Source organism: Trachemys scripta, chromosome 21 (assembly GCF_013100865.1).
Source record: "Trachemys scripta elegans isolate TJP31775 chromosome 21, CAS_Tse_1.0, whole genome shotgun sequence".
NCBI classification, from domain to species: Eukaryota; Metazoa; Chordata; order Testudines; family Emydidae; genus Trachemys; species Trachemys scripta.
Genome location: NC_048318.1, coordinates 179,712 through 202,211, shown reverse-complemented (window position 1 = coordinate 202,211; position 22,500 = coordinate 179,712). Strand labels below are relative to the sequence as shown.

The 22,500-nt window shown below is 48.8% G+C and overlaps 1 protein-coding gene and 1 non-coding gene across 2 annotated transcripts in view; one reads left to right on the top strand and one right to left on the bottom strand.

Annotated features, from left to right (window-relative positions):
• The window catches only part of LOC117868503 (zinc finger protein 501-like), a 118,084-nt gene that overhangs the window by 50,501 nt on the left and 45,083 nt on the right, over positions 1–22,500 (top strand). The window lies entirely within an intron of this gene.
• Positions 5,318–5,505, bottom strand: LOC117868724. Its single transcript, XR_004643701.1, has one exon. It is a non-coding gene; the product is annotated as a U2 spliceosomal RNA (small nuclear RNA).

The following is a 22,500-nucleotide window of genomic DNA, read 5'->3' as shown; positions in this document are numbered from 1 at the left end:
CCATCCTTGTTGATTTTCCAGGCTTCACAGTTATTGACAGTAAATGAGTCATGAGTTGGGCTCAGGAAGAATCTGTAGCATTTCTTAGCTTGCACTTTGAGACCAGACAGCCTGCAGAAGGCTTCTAGTATTTCAATGTTCGCATTCTTACCTTCCCAAGTGTCACTTAGCATGACTAGATCATCTGCAAAGGCAAGTGTTGTAATCTTTTGTGTCCCATATGAGAATCCCAGACCAGCCTTCTCTAATGCTGAGATTAGAGTATCAAGCACTAAATTGAATAGCAGTAGTGACATAGGGTCTCCTTGTTTTTATGCCAACTTTTATTTCAATGGCTGGGGTGAGCTTCTTCCCTACTTCCATGCAGGTATGGATGTTCTTATAGGAGTCACAAATTATGTCAACAATGTGCTGATCCAGGCCCCTTTCCCGTAGTACCCACATGATGTGGTCGTGGGATACTGAGTAAAATGCTTTGGCTATGTCTACGAACTCGACTCCTAGTGGCTTTTTGTTCTTTTTGGCTTGCTTTATTATGGTATGGAGAATTTTGAGGTTCTCCAAGCAGCCTGGTGCAGCGATAAATCCTCTTTGGCATACATTTAATGGACATGCTTTTGCCAGTTGGTTTGTTAGTATTCTTCAGAAAAGCCGTAGCACAATAGATCCTATGGTAAGAGGCCTCCAATTTCCCAGATCTTTCAGAGCCTCAGGGTCCATTGTTTTCGGGATCAATAGGGAATGACATTCTTTTATACAATCAGGTATTAAACCTGTAATCAGCCATGTGTTGAATAGTCCAGCCAGTGTGTGGCCTTCAGGGTCTACTCAGAGTAAGTCTCTTAAACTGACCTTGTCAGGTCTGGAGCTGAGTTCCTGTTCATTTCTCTTATGTTCTTAATGATCTCTTTAGCCAAAATTAAGAGATTGAAAGCAGAGTTGTCAGCAGTAGCATGAGATCTGAACTGGCCTAGTCCTTCAAAGGATGTTTGGGTCTCCCATTTGTTCTTGTATACCTGGAGGACTTCTGCAAGTGTGATTTGATACTGAAGGATGATAGAGGCAAGCTTGCATCTGTCATTTTCAAATAGATATTGGTACCTCTTATAGGTTCCTTTTTGTGCTGCTCTTTTTTTCATCCAATCCTTTTTCTTTCCGCTCTTTTTGTTTGTGGCCATTTTGTTTAATCTATTATTCTTCGGCTCAGGTGCTTTTGTTAGGAAGGAAGAGGTGTCAATGGAGGTGGATGCAACAAGGGATGTGAAATTGGAGTTTGCAGCCACCCATGCATTGATAACTTCCATATCAAACTTTATCTAACCTTGGTGTTTCTGGTCTGTGCCTTGGTTTATTATGCGTTCATTTATTTTACACATGTAGGTGTCCTTGAGCCCAGTGATGATATTGGGCTTGTCAGCCCTTGTTTCCATATAGCATGTTTTTGCTCCAGGTCTTGGGTCAGCCTGTGATGGTACCTCCCATAAGGCTTTATGGAAATATGCTTAGAATGTGTTTTATGCTACATATGTCATGTAACATATCTCCGTAAAGGTTATAATCTACTGGATGTATTAATCGTATTTGTATGCATGTATCAAGGTTATGATCTACTGAATGTATTAATCCTATCTGTATGCATGTATCATTTTTGTATTTGAAGTTATGAATGCTATGAACATTGGCTGTATACTTGCTTGATTTCTAAGTAGCCTTAATTAGAACATTTGGTCACTTCTTGGGAAAGGAATGTGCAAGTTAAGTGCTCAATCAGGAAGCACTTAACAGACAAAAGAGCTTGGAAGACTCCAATCCACATAAGAAGTCTTCCTGAGGATGTTCAAGGTAGCATGTGGGTAATGGCTGCTACCTGCAAGTCCTGAGTCATGCATGGGCATGTGACTTGCCCATGTGATTCTGAATCTCCAATTTGTGACTGGATTCTACACAGGGGGAGGGAGGGGTGTCTACCCAGAAGAGAAAGTCTATTTAAACCCTGGGGAGACCCCTCCATGTTGTCTTCAGCTGGCTAAAGAGGGAGCCTCTCCTCCCCCCCCCCCAGGATACTTGAAGGAAACTGGAACAAAGGACAAACTACAGGGGGTGTGAGTGATTGCTGGATCCAGGCTAAAAGGAGATTAGTCTGTAAAAGGGAGCATTCTGGAACTGAGGATCTAGACTGTATTCAGTTTGATTAGACATAGATTTGCGCATTTTATTTTATTTGCTTGGTGACTTACTTTGTTCTGTCTGTTACTACCTGGAACCACTTAAATCCTACTTTCTGTATTTAATAAAATCACTTTTTACTTATTAATTAACTTGGAATATGTATTAATACCTGGGGAGCAAACAGCTGTGCATATCTCTCTATCAGTGTTATAGAGGGCGAACAATTTATGAGTTTATCCTGTATAAAGCTTTATACAGGGTAAAATGGATTTATTTGGGTTTAGACTCCATTGGGAGTTGGGCATCTGAGTGTTAAAGACAGAAACACTTCTGTGAGCTGCTTTCAGGTAAACCTGCAGCTTTGGGGCAAGTAATTCAGACCCTGGGTCTGTGTTGGAGCAGAAGGGGGTGTCTGGCTCAGAAAGTCAGGGTGCTGGGGCCCCATGCTGGCAGGGAAAGCAAGGGTAGAAGTAGTCTTGGCATATCAGTTGGCAGCTCCCGGGGGGGTTTCTGTGCCGTCTTCAGTTTGGCTTTTTATGGAGACCCAGTAATCACCATTTTTCACTTATTTGTTTAGTGGTTTTGGTTTTAATGTGCTCCGCAATCAGAATATTTATGCATCTTTTGCCCCAAAATATGTTGTTAAAATCAATGAAGAGTTGCTCTTCGTCAGCTGTCCAACAACTTTTGTGTTTTCTGCACTGTGAGTTCTGTTTAGGTTGACTGGCATGGATACGCTCTTCATTTCGTATTGCCGGATGAGTTATTCTCTTATGTTGAAAGACACCAATTTTGGTGTCAGATCGCTTGGCACATACTTCACAAGCCCACTGCTCTTCTGCAGTTCTCCCTTTAAATTTAGCAATGTGACATGATGCTGTGTACCTTTGGGTCACTTTTGTTACACAAGGAGCATCTTTCACACCATGATTACACTTAAGGTGGATGCTCAGAGCACTCGGTTTGCCAACATGATCTCCACAGAAAGGACATGCTGGATTATCATTAGGCAGCTGTATTAGAATCTTTCCCTGTACTCCATTTACACCTTTTCCTTCTGTCACTTCAACAGTGGAAGTGTTGTGGTTGATATGATCGTTGAAGTTATCTTTAATTCCATTTGTCCCTCCTTTGGAGTCTTCAGCACCAACTTCCTCTTCATAAGTGGTGTTCGTAGAGAGGCCAAGGTCTGACAGTCTGTTAGGTTTTAAAGTCTCTTTGAATGCTGTGTTTATGACTTCTGTAGTGAGAATTGGGCGGATTGTGTCTTTCCTCTTTTCCATGCCACAGTTTGGCACTTAGTAGCATTGTTCTTGGTATTATCTTGCCAGGTACCTGATGTGGGATGTACCTCATTTATGGCCTTGATTCTCTGTGAGGCATGCTGGACATTTTGTGCCTCACCACCAAGATAGACCCCCATCATTTTACAGGTATAGTTGGGATTATGCTTTCCAATGTGCATTACTTTGCATTTATCAACACTGACTTTCATCTGCCATTTTGTTGCCCAGTCACCCAGTTTTGTGAGATGCCTTTGTAGCTCTTCGCAGTCTGCTTTGGACTTAACTATCTTTAGCAGTTTTGTATCATCTGCAAATTTTTGCCACCTCACTGTTTACCCCTTTTCCCAGATCATTTATGAATAAGTTGAACAGTACTGGTCCCAGTACGGACCTCTGGGGGACCCCTGGGGATAAGAGGGAAGATCCTCTTCTGACCCTGGCAGACCAGGTGCCAGCTCATGCCAATGCCTCTAGGCCTTACTGACATGTGACAAATGCATGTCTTACTCACCTGTTTGTTAGTGTTTTAGATTTATAAAAATGTGTTTCGTGTTTAGAATTTATGAAAAGCTTGTGAGTTGCTGCATGTATTATTCTCACCTATAATATCTGTATTCCATGCTATAAGGTGATCTATAACTGTTGGTACTAAAACTCTAAACCCCTCCCACCGCCCCCACCCCGAGTCAGGAGAGAAGCATTACCAAGTGTGAAATGCTAGTTTACCAGAAGAGGAGTCATCTCAGTTCCAACAAGAGAAGGCCCTGACTGAGACATCGGACAAGCCACTCTGGATCATCGGTGGACAAAAGACTTTCTTGATTGCTCACACAGACACACCCAGGTGGCAGAGACATTCACAAACACTTTCCCCATCAGCTTGAGCTCTGGGGCAATTTAATAAAAATCCCTGTCAAGCAGAAACTGTTGTTCCTATGCTACTTGGACTTCAGGCAGATGGCGCGACTTCTAAGCATAATCAAGGGATTCTGGCTGTTTGGCTAGGGTTAGCCCTATGGGACATACAGAGCTTACATGTTACAGCAGTGTCTACTACTTTTTGAAACCTCAGACTGTAACTCCTTTGTCTGTATGTTTACCTGCTTTAACCTGGTAAATACATTTCTTATATCTTTTCTTAGTTAGTAAAGATTTAGCTAGTTTATTATAGGATTGTACATGAACATTGCCTATGGTTTGAGATCTGAGGTGCAATTGACCTGGCTGAGTGACTGGTCCAAGTGACCAAAATATTCTTATGGTTTTTGGTGTAAGAGACCATCTGTCACAAAGGCAAGCTCACCTGGGTGGCACGATAGATTCAGGGTGCCCAAGGGGGCTGTCTGTGACTCCATGTTAAGGCTGTTATAGTGCCTGAGGAGTTCACACTTGATACATCGAAGTCTAGAACACACAACCGGGTACAGTACGAAACCTAGTGCCTTGTCTTGATCTTACAAACCAAGATATATGGAACGTAAGCTGTGTGGTGAGAAGTCTATGTAACTCATGCAGTTGTTGATATACATGTGACCTCAAATATTACCAATCTGCCCCCCCATAGAAAAACAACAAAAGCCAACCAACCATCTCCCCAACAGACCATCAGTCTGGACAGCTTTCGTCCCTCATACTGTTGAAAAGACTCACAGCAGAAAGAAGAATCCAAGCTTTTAAAACAATCCTCCAGCAAGACAAAGAAACTCACATCTATAGACTCAGAAAACACTCCCAATAAATTTGAACATTATGTTATCATGAAGAAATCAAAGTGCTAAAGAGTCCAGACTTTTCAACTACTTTAAGAAAATCTTACCAAATCAGCATCTTTCTGCTTTTCTAACCAGAAGATTCTCCCCAAAAGGAGATGCACTGTTCCCAGAGTCATTGCAATACCAGGTCAATGCATGGGTTGGACAGAGCAAGCTCCTATTCCATCCCCCAGTTTCAAAAATCAATTTAATATATAGTCCTCAAATAAAGGATATATCTGGTATTAAACTGATAAGAACAGATTAAAAAATTAATTAATATGTTTAAAAAAAGTGAACGGTACAGAGTTTTAGCATAGAAGTTTCTGGTTATCGGGATAATGTACAGATTATCAAGGGGTGCGAAGTTTGGTTTAAGATCGGATGGCATAAGGAATACGTAATCTGCAATATCCCTAATTGGGGTAAAAGGTTGATCGATCAAAGTACAGACATTGAGATATGAGGGTATGATGTTCATATAATGGCTGTGTTCACGCGTGGAGTATAGTCAGTGGATACGATGATGAGGATGGGTTGACCCTCATTTGGTGAGATTTAATGTTCAGGGAGTTTATGATTCCAGTTCATATGGTCCAACGGACAAAGTATCTCGGTCCCTTTATCGTAGTAGAAGAACGATGTCACTCTGGCTCACGCCTCCTGGTACTGTCAGTGGCTGATGACGTGTTCGATGTAGATGTCCCTGGACATCGGATGGTGTCTGCATGAGCCAGGCAGAGTGTTGACCGATCCCCCAGGTCCGCAGCACACGCTCTTTACAGGGGTCTCAGGCACCCAGGGCTCCAATGATCAGGGCATCCATCTGCACCTCATAGCCCTTCACTCTCAGGGTGTTGGCCGGGGGCAGGGGGGCGTACTTTTCCAGCTTATGAGCTCGTGCTTCACGAAAGGCCGGGGTCCTGTTCTCAAAGGAGACCATGACATCGACAAGGATGATCTTTTTCTGGGCCTTGTTGGTGACGATGACATCAGATTGCAGCTGGCTGTCGGTACTGGGGATGGTGCAGTTCACGGAGCTCTCCCTCAGGCGTGGTGCGATGGCTTTCACCAGGCTGTTCTGGATGGAGTTGTGGTGCAGCTGCCAGGCTCTGGAGTGGGGTTTGCAACTGCACAGGATGTGGGGCAGGGTCTCATTGGCGTAGCCGCACTTTCTGCAACGCTTGTCTTGGTTCCCGTGGCGGACGGCTCCATTGAGCGGGATGCAGTTGAGCCGGGCATGGTGGATGAACCGCCAGTTGGTGAAATGGGTGAAGCTGCCACCGGCGAGGAAGTGGTTGCTGGCGTCCCACTTGCTGGTCAACTCGAAGGCTTTACCCTGGTCCAGTTTATGCTTCAGGGTTTCCACATACAGCAAATAGACGGCAGCCTTCAGGGTCCTCTCCAGCAAGCCCCTGGCGCTTGGGTTGACGATAGTGTTGTCGTCGGACCTGAACTGCAGCACCAGGACTCCCAGCTCCTGGTGCTCCTTGCACCACTCCCAGCAGCAGCCAATGCTCTTCCCCAGGCAACGCATGGCATTGCGAGTGCAGGACCACAGTGAAGCACTGTCATGCCCATCCTGTCCGAATTCGCTATCCAGGGAGATGCTCAGGAAGGTGGCGATGTCTTGGTTGGAGGGGGCTCTGCCAATCCGCTTCTCTGTCACGCAGGGCATTCGCTGTGATATTCCTTACTATGGCGTTGGGACACGTCAGCAGGTGGAAGGCATGAGTGATCATCGCGATGTCATACAGGTCACCCATGAAGGGGATGTTGGCACCGCTGTGCCTGTGGGCGATGTAGACCAGATCATTGCTGGCTCTCTGGGGAAGGAACAGCCACTTCTTCACCAGCTGCCAGACGATCTTGTCTGCCTTGTTAAGGGGCACCTTCCCCACAGTGGATCCCCTTAGGATAAATGAGATGCAGGGGATCAGTAAGGTGTTCAGGGTGTTTATCTTCTGCCAGCATGGAGGTGTCAATCTTGGTGGCATCCTGCAAGATGTCCTGGATGGTGTCCTCAGGTGTCTTCCAGACACAGAAACCCATTGGCGTGCCCAGGTGCTGGTATGTCTGCCCCTCTGCCAGGGGGATGACAGGCTCACCCTGGATCTGGAACCCTGTTGCCTGCACTGAGTCCCTTTTGCTGCCATCAATGTGGAGAGTTGCACACTGCTTCGCATTGAAGCAGCACCCCATCCAGTTAGCAGCTCAACTGGTGGCATCTAGTATACCTTGGAGGCTCTCTGGGTCGTCCGCGGTCAGGACCAGGTCATCTGCATAAGCCAGGACATTGGTAAGATATGAATAATGTTATATATGCCATCATGTGCCAGCAATGCCCCTCTTCCATGTACGCTGGTCAAACTGGACAGTCTCTACTCAAAAGAATAAATGGGAATAAAAAAAATGTATAAAATATCAGGAATCATAACATTCAAAAACCAGTAGGACAACACTTCAATCTCTCTGGTCCCTCAATAACAGAACTAAAAGTGGGAATTCTTCAACAAAAAACTTCAAAAAGAAACTCTAATGGGAAGCTGCAGAACTGGAATTAATTTGCAAACTGGATACCATCAGATTAGGCTTGAATAAAGCCTGGGAGTGGTTGGATAATGATAAATAAAATGATAAATAAAAACCTAAACCTAATTTCCCCAATACTAATTTCTCCCTAATGTTACTCAGACCTTCTTGTCAACTGTCTGTAATGGACCACTCTCATTACCACTTCAAAAGTTATATTTCCTCCATTGGTATCTTGCTGTTAATTGATTTATCTCATTACACTGACCTCACATTTGGTAAGGAATCCTTTCATGTATTTATACCTGCTCCTGTATTTTCCACTCCATGCATCTGTTGAAGTGGGTTCTAGCCCACGAAAGCTTATGCCCAAATAAATGTGTTAGTCTCTAAGGTGCCACAATGACTCCTCATTATTTTTGCTGATACAGACTAACACAGCTACCACTCTGAAACCTGTAAAAACTGAGTCACCTTTGTTTCTGACAAGTGATCAGTTAGATTGTGCCAATCCAGGCCAAGGGTAACAGAGAAATTAACCAGGATGGTGGTTATAGTGCTCTGTGTGTCTTCTATCTTTGGTAAAAAATAGTATGTGTGATTGCTAGTATATAATACACAGGCATTACATCTATATTCATCCCCTGGGGGTTGGCTAATACTTACATCTTCCTGTTAGGCAAAAAGATTCTTTTCCCCAAGAATCAGGCAAGCACAGACAATACTGAAGGGGGTTTATTCACGGTACCGGAAAGACTGACAAACAGCTTCAAAAGTATGGTGCTATAGTGGCCAGTTATATACATTCTTTTATCAATTCATTTGCATTGATCTGTACATACAGAGACAGACATTGTTACAAGTCACAGAGAACCCTGAACAAAGATAAAAATAAGAACAGTATGTACATATAGAGGTCATCCTACTTGCATCAAACATTTATGGCTACCATAAAGGGGAAGGAGGTGAGGTGAGGTGGGGGTGGGAGGTAAGAATGAGTGCTTATAGACATCCGGTGGGTTGTGAAGGGAGGGTTAGCATTGTTCTTTCTTACCAATAAGCTGAGCTAAGTTATTATGTATTGACAGAAACTATGTCCTTGCTTCTCAGCCGTTTCTGTCTTTTCTGCTAGTTGAATTTTAACTCCTTCCTGACACTCCCAAAATACTGTTTCCCAGGATGTAACACATACACATTGTCTGTTGTACAAAACACGTGTCACATTTCCTAGTTCATCCCACACACATGTTCCCAATGACATATCTCTGCCATATGGTTCTGTGTTGACAGGTAGGGACAAGCACACCCATTTCTGAGGGCTCCATTTCGTACACCCTCAGGTATCCAATAATTTCTCTTCTTTCCCAGCCCACTGACCCATAACCTGGGGTAGCCAAAAGGATCCCATGGTCAATTTTGGAAGTGGGCTCACTTTTCATATCTCTGTCTTCACAGACTGTTGGTGAGCAATTTTAACAATAATTTCACCTAATAATGGATCAGGCTTAACCATGCTGGAAACATATTGCATCCATTCATATTTGTAGGTGTCAAACAAGTACCTCTTCTGTTGTTTTTAAAAGTGCATTAATACCCAAACATTCCCAGCTATTACCCCAAACATTTCATGTTCTAGTGATGCTAAACTAAGAATTTGCATCTCAGTATATCCTATGGCCAAGGCAGTTTTATTCCCTAATTCTATTTGTTTTTTATACAGCAGCCAAGAGGTGGTGTTTAGCCATTGCCACATACTCCATGTTGCTTTTAAATTTCCCAGACCTATTTCTACCAAGTCCACAGTATTATCTGCCTGCTTGTGAATGAGACTATCTTGTAGTTGTGAGAAGAAATTTAACTTATTCTTAATTACCTCCAGGTCTACAGTATTCATAATTCCTGCTCCAAATCCAACTTCTCCCATGATTGCGCTAATTATCTGGGCACTAAAAGTTCCCAGAAGCAGGTAAAGCCAGATCTTACACTGGAGTTTCATTTTCTGTGGATTAAAATTGTGGTGGTTAAGCAGCGCCTCGTGCTCAGGTTCTGGGATATCCTTTTCTGCAAAGAATTCAAACATCATTATTTATGTAAACAATTGAATTTGTGAAACATGTACCCATTTCAGTTTTCCATCTTTTTAAATGCGGTATACTAATGGACTAAGGCAGACCACTATGGAGTAAGGGCCTATCCATTTTTATTCCAGTTAGTGGCCCCCTTTTTCCCCTTTTAAGGTACATGACTTGGTCCCCTGTTTCCCACAAGGCTGCCTTTGTGGGCCGTTGTTTCTGAATTTTGTTGTTCTTGTATTCGATGGCCTGATTAACCCTATACTGGAGGGTGGTTTTATCTTTTTGTAACTGTTTCTTTTGTGCTCACAGAATTTTCATGTACCCTTATCAAAGTGACAGTCTGATTACTCAGAGCCACCTTAATGCTCGGTGTTCCCAATGTTGCTTCTTTTTGTTTTGTGCACCTCATCCCTGCTGTTGCTCCAGAGGGGCAGTATCTTTTTTAATTTCTTATTCTTTTACTACAGCTTTTATCTGCTATTTTGTTACCAAAAACAAACAAACAAACAAATCCAGAATCTCTTCCCATTCTCCTGGGTTTGACTGCCCTGCTGCAGCCATGACTTTGGTCTTTTAAAAAGATATTGAACTTATAAAGCATTAAGGTACCTTAAGGGTTAAATGCTAAATCCCAAAGCCAAACAACAAACACCAGTTACCTGTGTCTGGCAAAAAGTGTTTCTCAGTTTTGCAACTTTGAATGAAAGATTCAAATGGATTTTAGTGGTATTATTTATGTAAGCAGAGTCAGGATGAGCTCTACCCTGACATCTGGTGGTGAATTATGGCGAGTTGGAAAAGAACTCCAGGGGCTGATCTTGTTTGCATAGGCACACCCACTCGCCTGGCATGAAACAACAGCAACTCAAAGTGGTTACTTTGGCTGGTGTGGGATCCCCAGTTTTCTCTGTTATTGGGGCAGGAAGAATAAAGTTTTGTTACCCTGATTCTGTGAATCAAGGCCAGTGGAACTGTTGTATGACAGAAGGACTGAGTGAGTCCTTCACCATTACCTAAGTAGCACTTGCTTGACAAGGGGCATGGTTTACAAAACCCAGTGAATTGAGAGAGGATGGAGATAGGTATTTTTACCTGATGGTATGGGCCTGCTCTGAGGGTTTGAAACACCAATTGCACTAACTTCTCTCTCCAGTGTTGAATGTCAGAGCTAACTTTGATTCTATTAGGAGTCTAGTTACAGGCTGCTAAGCTGAATTCATTTTGGGCCCATGGTGCACTAGCACTGGGGCTCCCCTACTATGAGCTGAAATTGCTAAGAGCTGAAATCACAAAAGAGCTAAAGTTATTAAGAGCTGAGATCACTGAGTGCTGTGTTAACTAGTGAGGGAGCCTGAAGCTATATTGCTAAGCAGCTGGTGGAGCAATTTGTGGGGACAACTGGAGGAGCAACATGGAGCCTTTCGGGGCCGCTTGGAGCGGCCCAAGGAACAGCGAGCAGAGCTGTTTGCGGGGACGGCTGGAGTGGCTCACAGGTTGATGAGCGGAGCAGCTTGTAGAGCGGAGCAGTTTGTGGGATGGCAGGAATTGGACTGGCTCATGGTGAAGGCTGTGGTGGAACCCCACGGAAAGACAACCAGCCGGCCTTGGATCACATAAGGTGCCCCTTAACACCCTGCGTGCCCCCCCTTTTACTCTGGGGCTACACTGACCAGGGACAGAGACTTTGGGGTCTGTTGGACTTTTGGGACTTTGGGTGGTTGCTGGACCCAAGAGACTTTGGGGGTGTTGGACTTTGGGGACTCTGGGTGATTTTTGGGTTGCTGGATTCATGAACCAAAGGGAAAGGACACAGCCCAATTTGCTGGGGTGGGTTTTTTTTACCCATGGTTTGTTATGAATCCTGTTTGTGGTGTTTTTCCAATTTAATGCTGATGTCGTTTACCTCATGTTATTAAACATTTTCTGTTACACTCAGACTCCATGCTTGCGAGAGGGGAAGTATTGCCTCTTAGAGGCACCCAGGGGGTGGTATGTAATTGTCCCAGGTCACTGGGTGGGGGCTCGAGCCGGTTTTGTATTGCGTTATTGAAATGGAACCCCTAGATACAGAACCCAGCCCTTGTTGCTGCCAACTTAGATGGGCAGAAGGGTTACATTGAAAAACAAAACTAATTCATCTTAAACCTATAAAACAAGAGTTTTACAAACCAGGAGTGTTGGTTTAGGTCCTAAACACTCCACATATTTACACAATATATTTATACACACATATTCTTTTTTCTTAACATCCCTTACACTGCTTTAATTTTTACACAGCTGTACGTAAAGTACATTTGTATACATTTGGGGGCAGATAAGTTCCAATAGAAACCCCTTACTCTTTTAGGGAATTTGACTAAATTGTTCATAGTCAAATGATTTCAATCAGATTGTCTCTTTGCCTGGCTTATTTACAGACATTCCTTTGGAAAAGGGCCCATTTTTCCTTCTGAATGGCTGCAAATAAACCAATAATTCTCTTTCTATAACTTTTCCTTTTTAACATTTTTACAACATTCAACTGCTTAATTCCCTCCAGCCTCTGAAGAGTTAACTTCTCACTCTCTTTCCTAAAATCATTTGCTTATCTCCCCAAATGACACCTTCATCAACTCAGATTTCACCATTCCAAGTATTGTTCCAGGGATCTGAATTCCCATGCTTGTACTTACTGCTTCCCTTACTCCTGCCACTGTGCCCTCAGGGCTTCCAACCTGTTTTCCAATTTTCTTTTTTATCTGTTGCCTGCCTGCTTGTTTGTGTTACCCCGGGTTCTTTCAACCCAAAGCTCTTGGTAACTTTACTCTGTGCGAGGAGGTGTCAGGAAATAAATCAGGGGAGACGGCTGTCCGACCGATAGATGGCTGGCACAAACAGGACAACACAAGAGTGCTTTCACTTAAAGCTAAACTTTACTAGTCTCAAGCACTTACACACGTCTGCAACAAGATTAGTAAAACACTCCCAACCCTTGATAATTACCAAAGCTGAGTGTGGTTTTCAAGTGACACAGTGGCAAGCTTCTGGTGGCCAAATCTTCCGTCCCCCAGTGGGGACCGCAAGATGTATCCAGAGGGAGAGTCCAAAAAAGTCCCCAAACAAGTCCAACTATCTCAAACTTTTCCCCCTTATTTATACACTAGTAATAGAATGACATGTCCCTTAAAGAAACCTTGTTAAATAAGCAATTTCAAGCAAGAGGTTCCTTCTGATTATTGATTAACCAGGTGTGGGTTTTTCCAGAGTCTGCAGCTCTGAGACCCCAATAGACATTCCTGCTATTTTAAAATGCATGTATCAGCAACTTCAACACAATTCTTATCAGGAAGGATGCGGGGTCAAGCTGCTCCTTCCATGGTACCCCAAAAACCCCTCCCTTCCTGCCTTGGTCAAGCTGAGTTTGCTGAATGGCCAATTTACAGCTTGCTGACTAGGTTGCTTTTTAACAATAAGCCATAGTGGTTTTAGGCACTTTACTGGTTTGCCAAAGTCTCTCCCTACAGTTTGGGTCTGATCCTGCTTTCCTCACTGAACCATCCCTTTTCATGGACGCAGGCTTTGTTCCACTACCAATTTAGCAAGGAGGGTGGGCTCCTCAACTAGCCTCCGCCCCTCCTGGTCCCTTTCCTTAAACATTTCTCTCAAAATTGTGAAATTACCACAATATCACTTCCAAAATATTATTAGAGAATATTTAAAAAAATAAACGATACAGAAAATTTGAAGCGTTAGTTATTGGTCATTGGGGGTAACATACAGAGTATAGGGGTATGTTGGTGTTTTGGGGCTGGGCAGCACACATAGTATATACACACTGCAATGTCCCCAATGAGGGGTGGGTAACCGGTGGGCGGGATCAGGAGACAGTCGATAAACGGTGAGGGTCCACCACCCATACGGGAGGCAGGGACAGTCATGGGTATAAGCAAGCGGGCTGGGTAATGGGGATGGGGTGACCCTCACGTGGCGGGATTCAGCTAGGTTTGGTGGGTTTAGGGCTCAGGGGATAGGGTCCAGCAGGGGGTGTGTGTGGGTGCACGAGATCTCCCCGGCTCACTCTTGGTATTGGCGGTGGCCGGTGATGTGCTCGGTGTAAATGTCCCGGGACCAACGGATAGTGTCCGAGACCATTAGGCGTCTCATGAGCCGCGCGTAATGACGGCCCACCCCACAGGTCTTCAGCACGCGTTCGTTACACGGGTCCCAGGCACCCAGGGCCCCAACGAGCAGAGCGTCGACGTGCACCTCGTAACCCTTAGTCCGTAGGGTGTCAGCCAGGGGGGCGTATTTTTCAAGCTTGCGGGCTCGGGCTTCGCGGAAGGCCGGGGTCCTGTTCTCGAACGGAATCGCTACGTCGACCAGGATGATCTTTTTTCCCACCTCGTCCGTGACGACGATGTCCGGGCGCAGCGGGCTGTCGGTGCCGGGGACGGTGCGGTTGACAACGATCTCTCCCAGACACGGGTTGATGGCCTTCACTAGACGGTCCTGGACGGCGTTGTGGCGTAGCTGCCAGGCTCTGGCGTGGGGCTTGCAGCAGCACAGGACGTGGGGCAGGGTTTCGTTAGCGTACCCGCATTTCCTGCAGCGTTTGTCCCGGTTCCCGTGGCGGATGGCACCGTTGAGCGGGACGCAATTCAGCCGGGCGCGGTGGATGAACCGCCAGTCGGCGAACCGGGTGAAGCTGCCTGTGGGGAGGAAGTGGTTGCTGGAGTCCCACTTGCTGGTTACTTCGAAGACTTTACCCTGGTCCGGCTTTTTCTTCAGGGCGTCCACGTAGAGCGCGTGGACGGCGGCCTTCAGTGATCTCTCCAGCACGCCTCTGGCTCCGGGGGTGACGACGATGTTGTCCTCCGTTCCGATCCGCGGTATCAGGACTCCCAGCTCCTGCCGTTCCTCGTTCCATTCCCAGCGGCAGCCCAGGCGCTTTCCCAGCCGGCGCGTGGCATTGCGGGCGCGGGTCCACAGCGAGGCGAAGTCTCCCCTGTCCCGGGCGAAGTCGCCGTCCAGGGAGCCGCTCAAGAAGGTGGCCACATCTCGGTCGGAGGGGGGTCTGCCGATTCGTTTCTCGGTGGCGGCGTGCAGGGCGGTCGTTGCGACGTTCTTCACCGTGGCGTCCGGGCAAGTCAGGAGGCGGAAGGCGTGTGTGAGGACCGCGATGTCACAGAGGTCTCCCATGCGGGGGACGCCGGCACCACCGTGCCTGTGCTTGATGTATACGAGCTCGTTGCTGGCTCTCCGGGGCAGGGACATCCAGTTTTTGACCAGCTTCCGGATGGCGTTGTCCGCCTTGTTGAGGGGCACCTTTGCCACGGCGGATCCCCTCAGGACGAAGGCGATGCGGGGGATCAGGAAGGTGTTGAGGGCGTTGATCTTCTGCCACGGCGCTAGCAGGGATGTGTCGATTTTGGCGGCGTCTTGCAGGATCTCCCTGATGGTGTCCTCGGGGGTCTGCCGGACGCGGAAGCCTGTCGGCGTGCCGAGGTGCTGGTACGCCTGCCCCTCCGCCAGGGGAACGACGGACTCGCCCTGGATGAGGAACTCCGTCATCAGTACCGAGTCCCTCTTGCTCCCGTCAACGTGGAGGGACGCACACTTCTTGGCGTTGAAGCGGAGTCCCGTCCAGTCCGCGGCTCTCCCGATGGTGTCGAGCATGCCCTGGAGCCTCTCGGGGTCGTCCGCGATCAGGACCAGGTCATCCGCGTAGGCCAAGACGCTCACCCTCTCGCCGTGCAGGTCGAAGCCGTCGGCGCCGTCGGAGATCGCCCGCAGGAGCGGCTCCATGGCGAGGTTGAAGACGATGGGGCTGAGGGGGCAACCCTGCTTCACGCCGCTGTGGATCGGTATCTCTGCGGTCTCCCCTTCTACCGATCGGATGGTGGTGCTGCAGCCCTCATACAGCTCCCGGATCAGGTGGAGGAAGGTCTCTGGCATCCCAAACTCCTGTAGGGTGTCGAAGATGTGATGGTGGGGGATGGACCCGAAGGCGTTGGCCAGGTCGAGCCACGCTATCGAGCACTGCCTCCGCGTTCTCCTGGTCGTCTGGATGACGGACTGGAGAAGGAAGTTGTGCTCGTAGCACCCCTCCGATGGCATGAAGCCCTTCTGGGCAGGGCTGATGGCTCCCCCGGTCGTCGCCCACTCCGTGATCCTGGCTGCCAGGCAGCTGGCGTACAGTTTGTACATGGTGGAGCAGAGGGAGATGGGTCTCCAGTTGCTGGGGTCATCCCGCTCGCCCTTCTTGGGAATCAAGACGGTCATGGCCTTCTTCCAGGAGGTGGGGGATCGGCCGAAGCGCTTGCACAAGTTAAAGATGTTGGAGAGCAGGAGGCAGCCGGGGTCCCGCTTCTTGAGGAGGCTGTAGGGGATGCTGTCTTTTCCGGGAGCAGTGTTCTTGGTTCTGGAGAGCCTGGCCGTCACCTCTTTAGGGGTGAAGTCGGCCTCCAGACCATCCGCGTCGGGAATGCGGGGCAGGGGGCGGAGGCACTCTGGGCGCTGCGCGTCGTTCCTGGGCACGCCGCCGAACACTCCGAAGAAGTAGTTGTAGAGGCGCTCGGGCGGGATCGTGCAGTACGACGGGGGCCCGTCGAGGATCTCTCTCACGGCCTTGAGGCGGTTCGTACGGTACATCTTCTGGATCCTTGACGCGGCTGCCGGGTCGAAACGGCGGCCGGTGTTCCTCCTTCCAGCTCCCCTGGTGTTGTTGTCACGGTGTGGGGCGGGCCGTCTCGGGGCAGGCCGGGTGGTCTCCTGGTTCGGTGTCCTCTTGAAGGCAATCTCCGCGGACAGCTCGCGGGTGAGCCTGTCAACGAGCAAGTCAAATTCCGCGAAGGACGCTGCCGCTTGGAGCTCCTCGATCCAGGCGGCCTGCCAGGGCGTGGCTGGCCTAGGCTCCGGCCGCTGGTCCTCTGGCTCCTCGGTCGGCGTGGGCAGCGAGTTTGTCGTGTGGTCGATAGGTTGTCCCACTTGTGGGTCGGGGGACTCCGCGGTTGGGTCCCGGGGCGTAGTCGCTGGTGGGGTAGGATCGCCACTGGTTGTTGGCGGAGTCTGGACAGGGTCAAGGGGGGCGGGGGTGATGCCAGGTCTTCCGTGTGCGGCTGCTGTCTGGGGGGTTGTCGCGGAAGCGTGCGACCTTCTGGCGGCAGGGATCGGCCTGGGGCCTCTGGCAGCAGTAGTTTGCAGAGTGGGCTGGGGGGTGGACCCCGTTCCCTCAGTAGGCGGGGTTCGAGGTGCAGGTTGAGGGGTCGCATTGGCTCTTCCTGCGGTTGGCGCCCGTAGCATTCTTTTACTTATTTTAAAATGCTAAACCTACAACAAAGTCGTGACCTAAAACATCTGTTATTGCCTTGAAATCAGCCCAGACACAGATTACGGCTCATGCCTCTTTACTAAATAACCCATTAGGCCAATCCTTTCTGCTATTCAAAAAGGGTAGCTAGCAGGATATGATCAAATCATACACCAATACAATTAATACATGCTACATTATTAGCTTATTATTCTTTATCCTTCATTCTAAATCATACAAAATACAAATATAAAATCCTACTACTTACAATAGAACTCTCTGGGGATGGAGCAAAAGATCAGTCTCTGATACCTCCTGTAAAATGGCATGTCTCTGCTCTAAAGCATGGAGACACTGTAGCTTTAATGGTAGTAAAAAAAATTGTACCATGGGAAAACAAGCTTAACACCCTTTCTGGAAAAGGCTGAAACATTTTTGCTTAAATTTAAAAAAATAATTCAGCCTGACTGGCTCTTAATGACCCTTGCAGAAAGTCCTAGTTCTTGCCCACCATTTACATGAAAGAACCATTTCCATTTCCAGTGCCAGGAGAAAGGAGACCCAGAAGAAGCCTCCATGCCTCCTGCACATCAACTGATGCATGGGAGTGGTCAAATTATCTGATCAAATATTACAGTCCATGATGGGGTGTGCATACCCTGCACAAGGTAAGAAAGGGTTAATTTCACACTATGACTGGAGGAAGTCCCACCCCTCAGACCTTGCTGGGCATGTTCCAAGTGCTGTGTTAGTATAAAGGAGAACTAGATAAATTCATGGAGGTTAAGTCCATTAATGGCTATTAGCCAGGAGGGGTAAGGAATGGTGTCCCTAGCCTCTGTTTGTCAGAGGGTGGAGATGGATGGCAGGAGAGAGATCACTTGATCATTACCTGTTAGGTTCACTCCCTCTGAGACACCTGGCATTGGTCACTGTGGGCAGACAGGATACGGGGCTGGATAGACCTTTGGTATGACACAGTATGGCCATTCTTATGTTCTTATGTTCTTAACAGCTCAGCTTAGTCTGGGCTGGCCACTGAGGAAGAAGCATGCTTGGTGGAGGCTCCAGGCTAGGAGCTGCTACAGCCCCTGACTGCAAGAACCAGAGATCTCAGGGACCAGACTGGAGACCTGCTAACTACAGTCAATTGGTGAGAGTCAAAGTTCCACGGAGCTGCCAGTGCCAGAGAACCCAGAGACCCTGACGATATATGGACGACAGCAGGAGTGGGCAAACTTTTTGGCCTGAGGGCCATATCTGGGAATAGAAATTGTATGGCAGGCCATGAATGCTCACAAAATTGTTGTTGGGGTTCAGGAGGGGGTTAGGGCTCTGGTTGGGGGTGTGGGCTTCGGGATGGGGCCAGAAATGAGGAATTCAGGTTGCAGAAGGGGGCTCTGGGCTGGGGTGGAGGAGTTGGGTGCAGGGTAGGGAGGGTGTGGGCTGCGGCTGGGAGTGTGGGCTCTGGGGTGGAGCTGGGGATGAGGAGTTTGGGGTGTAGGAGGGTACTCTGGGCTGGGATCGAGGGGTTTGGAGGGCAAGAGGGGGATCAGGGCTGGGGCAGGGGGTTGGGGCATGGGGAGAGACTCAGGGGTGCAGGCATTGAGTGGCAGTTACCTCAAGTGGCTCCCAGAAGCAGCAGCATGTCCCGTCTCCGGCTCCTATGTTGAGGTGTGTCCAGGCGGCTCTGGACGCTGCCTCATCTGCAGGCACCGCCTCTGCAGCTCCCTTTGGTTGCGGTTCCTGGCTAATGGGAGCTGCAGGGTCAGCGCTTGGGGCAGGAGCAGTGTACAGAGCGGAGGCCGCTGGCTGCTCTTACACATAGGAGCCAGAGGGAGGGCCATGCCGCTGCTTCCAGGAGCCGCGTGGTGTGGCCCCTGACCCTGCTCCCTGGATGGAGCACCAGAGGGGGGCCATGCCGCTTTCTGGGAGCCACATGGAGCAGCCTCCGACCCTGGTTTCCAGCTGGAGCACCAGAGACCCTAGCAGGTGCTCAAGGGCTGAATTAAAATGGCTGACAGGCCAAATCCAGCTCATGAGCCATAATTTGCCCATCCCTGGACTACAGCTTCAGGAAACAAGGTAGAAAGTGGCCCAGGGAGGCAGAGTGAGTGGTATCTCGTACCAGTGTAAGGTCAGCATGTTGCAGTAGGATCCTGGCTGGCTAGGTGGCAAATGCACTCAACCTGAGATGGCCTTGGGCTGGGACCCGGTGGCGTCAAGTGTTCCCAACTTCCCTTACTCCAGCCGCTACCCCCCTTTTGAAGAAGCTCCCAGATCTGGCTATTAGGCCTTGCAGCCCTGAACCAAATGGTGACCATATTGACTCTGGCCATTAGGCCATGCAGCCCTGTACTTCACGGTGCCATATTGACTCAGGCCATTAGGTCATGCAATCCTGAATCCAAGGACAGCCATGTTGACTCTGGACTTAGTGAACCTAAATGTTCGAGTTCAAGGACAGTCCAAACTTTCCAATGATATCTCACATGACCCATCTTGCATAGAACACATCTTAGTCATGCCATATTAATATCATAAGAATACCTCTATGAAGAACATGGGGTGTAGGGTCACAACACTTCTGGCAGGGCAGTTGTTAGCAGGGATCAGGAGGACCTAGAGAGAACTCCTGGCTGGTTGCTGAGACTTGCAGGCTTGACACTCTGAGAAGAGGGTGAAGAATGTGCTGGGGCTGAGAGGAAGCGGCCCCGGGAATTGAAGTGGCACTGGTGGAAGAAGTTAAGGAGAGGAAGCAGAAGCTGTTATCTACAAGATCCCTGGGCTTGGACCCAGAGTACTGCAGACCTGGTTCTCTGCCACTCACCACTGGGGAAATGGCTGGATTGGGAGATATTTCCCAACCCAGTGCACCATCACCCTGGAAGGGAGGAGAACAGATCATGGCATGGCTGGATGGCCGAGTCATAAAGAGGATGCTGCAGTACTTGGACTGAGGTGGGTCTGCAAGCAGAGACGACGATGGACAAGGCACCACCAGGAAAGGGAACACCAGCTGAGTGAGCTAATTCCTGAGACAAAGAGCAGGAGGTGCCACCCTGGCTTTCACTCACCCTGGTGAGTGAACCCCATTACAGGGACTGAGTGCATGCCCTCCCTTTCCTGGGGGTCTGGCAGATCTCTGCCAAGAGAGGCTGAGCTGCTTTGTGAGCCCATCCAGGGTTCTGATACTATCCAGACATATGAGTGTCCTCAGGGCAACACAATTGCAGAAGTGAGTAGGGACACGCTGCAGCACACACCACGCTTGCTGGCTTAGCCTTGTGCATGCTGGGGTGGCCACCTCCTTGTTGATGAGACCTGGTACCACAGTCTTACTGGAGCTCCAGTCTGCCCTGCTGCCATCCCTGTCTGTGTTGCTGTTGTCTTCTCTAGCAGTTGACTGGAAGGTGCACATTGGCCCCATGCCATGTAGCCATGTTGTCTTGAAGGGCGAAAGCAGGAAGCATGGTGCCTTCATAGCCCACCCTATATTCCATAGCATAATTAAGGAAAATATTTCTCAATGAACTCACAGTAAAATATCAGAAAGAGCCACTGTCCGCATAATGCTAAGGGCATTGGTGTTTTCTTTAAATTTGCCAGACCAACCTAACTAACAGCTAACACACATTTAATCTATTCTTTTCACACCATTGCGCATTCTCAGGGTCTGCTTTATCTCCAGACAGATCCATTCTCTTCAGAACAGCTTTGCTCTTTCTGTCTGTTTTGCTCATTGAGGTGTCGGAGTAAACAATCCCCTTCACTCTATTCTCAGACAAACACTAGTATTAACTGTTTGCTACTGACGGGTTTAGAAAGCATTTGTCAAGTGGAAGATGACAATTTCTGGGGGATTGTTGCCAAGACCCAGTACTTTGTGTTCAAACATCTCCCAGCTTCCTTGGTGAAAATAAGAACAAGTTTCCTTGCAGTATACAAGAAGAAAGTAGTTTTTCACCCCAGATGGGACTTGAACCCACAATCTTGGGCTTCGGAAACCAATGCTTTAGCCATTAGGCCACTGAAGTGTAACTTGTAGAGGGATGGACATTCCCTCTCATAATTGCACATTCCTCACACTAGCTTGGAAGCCAAATACCCCCTTTCTGCACCTTACAGAAATGTCTGCATCCCCTGTCAGCGAGGCAACTGGGCAGGTCGCTGACAGAACTGAGCACCACCTTTCTGCCAGCCATCTTTATAGAGAAGAACCCAAACCTAGAGTCACACCTCCCTCCATCAGCACCTCCTAGTCTGTGGCTCTGAGTGGCAGTAGGATGATTAGGGGGTGAATCTGGGGTTGGAAGGGGGGTAAGGTCAGCCTGTAAGGAGTAACCAGGTGGGGCAGACCCAGGGTCAGGCTGTGGGCTGCTGGTTGGTTGTTGGGATCAGAGCTCTAGATCAAAGCTGCACCGCAACCTGACACCCAGGGTTATAAGACAGACATCGTGAACCCCTTACTGGCCTTGTGAACCCCAAGCCCTTGTAGCTAAGGGCATTTAGGAGTCTCTGTCCCTTAATAACTTCTGGGAGCTTCCCAGCAGGCTGTGGGCATCAGCTGCCTCCTGCCTCACAGGTCAGACTCTTGGCGCTGTGCAAGCTGCCCCATTGCTGAAGGCCCAGTGTAAGAAGGAGGCCCGGTGCTAGCAGAAGAGGGTTTTGATTAATCAACCTATGTAGTATGGGCGCAGCACGCTTCCACTGTGTCACTCTGCTGGCTTTTCCTAAGCAGCAGCTAGCGGTCCTGGCTCCAGGCTAGTGCCTTGCGAGCTCTGGCACTGGCTGGAAGCGGTGCAGGGTGCTGGACAGTGGCTCTGGATGCTGGTAGGTGTCTCTGTGGTATCTTGGGTCAGTGAGTTCAGCTGTTAATCAAAAGTAGGGTTACCATTCGTCCGGATTCCCCCGGACATGTCCGGCTTTTTCGGGTTAAAAATAGCGTCCGGGGGGAATTTGTCAATGTCCGGACTTCCCCTCCCTCCCCCCATGCAGAGCGTGCGCACGGCTTACAAAGCAGCCGGTGCTCCTACAGCCAGAGTCGGAGCTGCACTTCCCCCCTCCTCCCTCCTGAAACTTGACACCCCCCCTCCTCTCCCTGCACTCACAGATCGCTGGCCCTTCGCCGTCTGGAGCTCCGACGCTGCTGCCCTCCCCCGCTGTCGAGCAGCACAGTAAGGGGGCAGGGGACCAGAGAAGCGGCAGGGAGGTTCTGGGGGGGGGGGGGTAATCAAGAGACAGGGAGCAGGGGGGAGGGTTGGATGGGTCAGGGAGTTCGGGGGGGGCTGTCTGGGGGTTGGGGGTGTAAGGTTTTGGGCAGTCAGGGTACAGGTGGGGGGGGTCTCAGGAGGGGGCAGTTAGGGGACAAGGAACAGGGAGGCTTAGGTAGGGGTTGG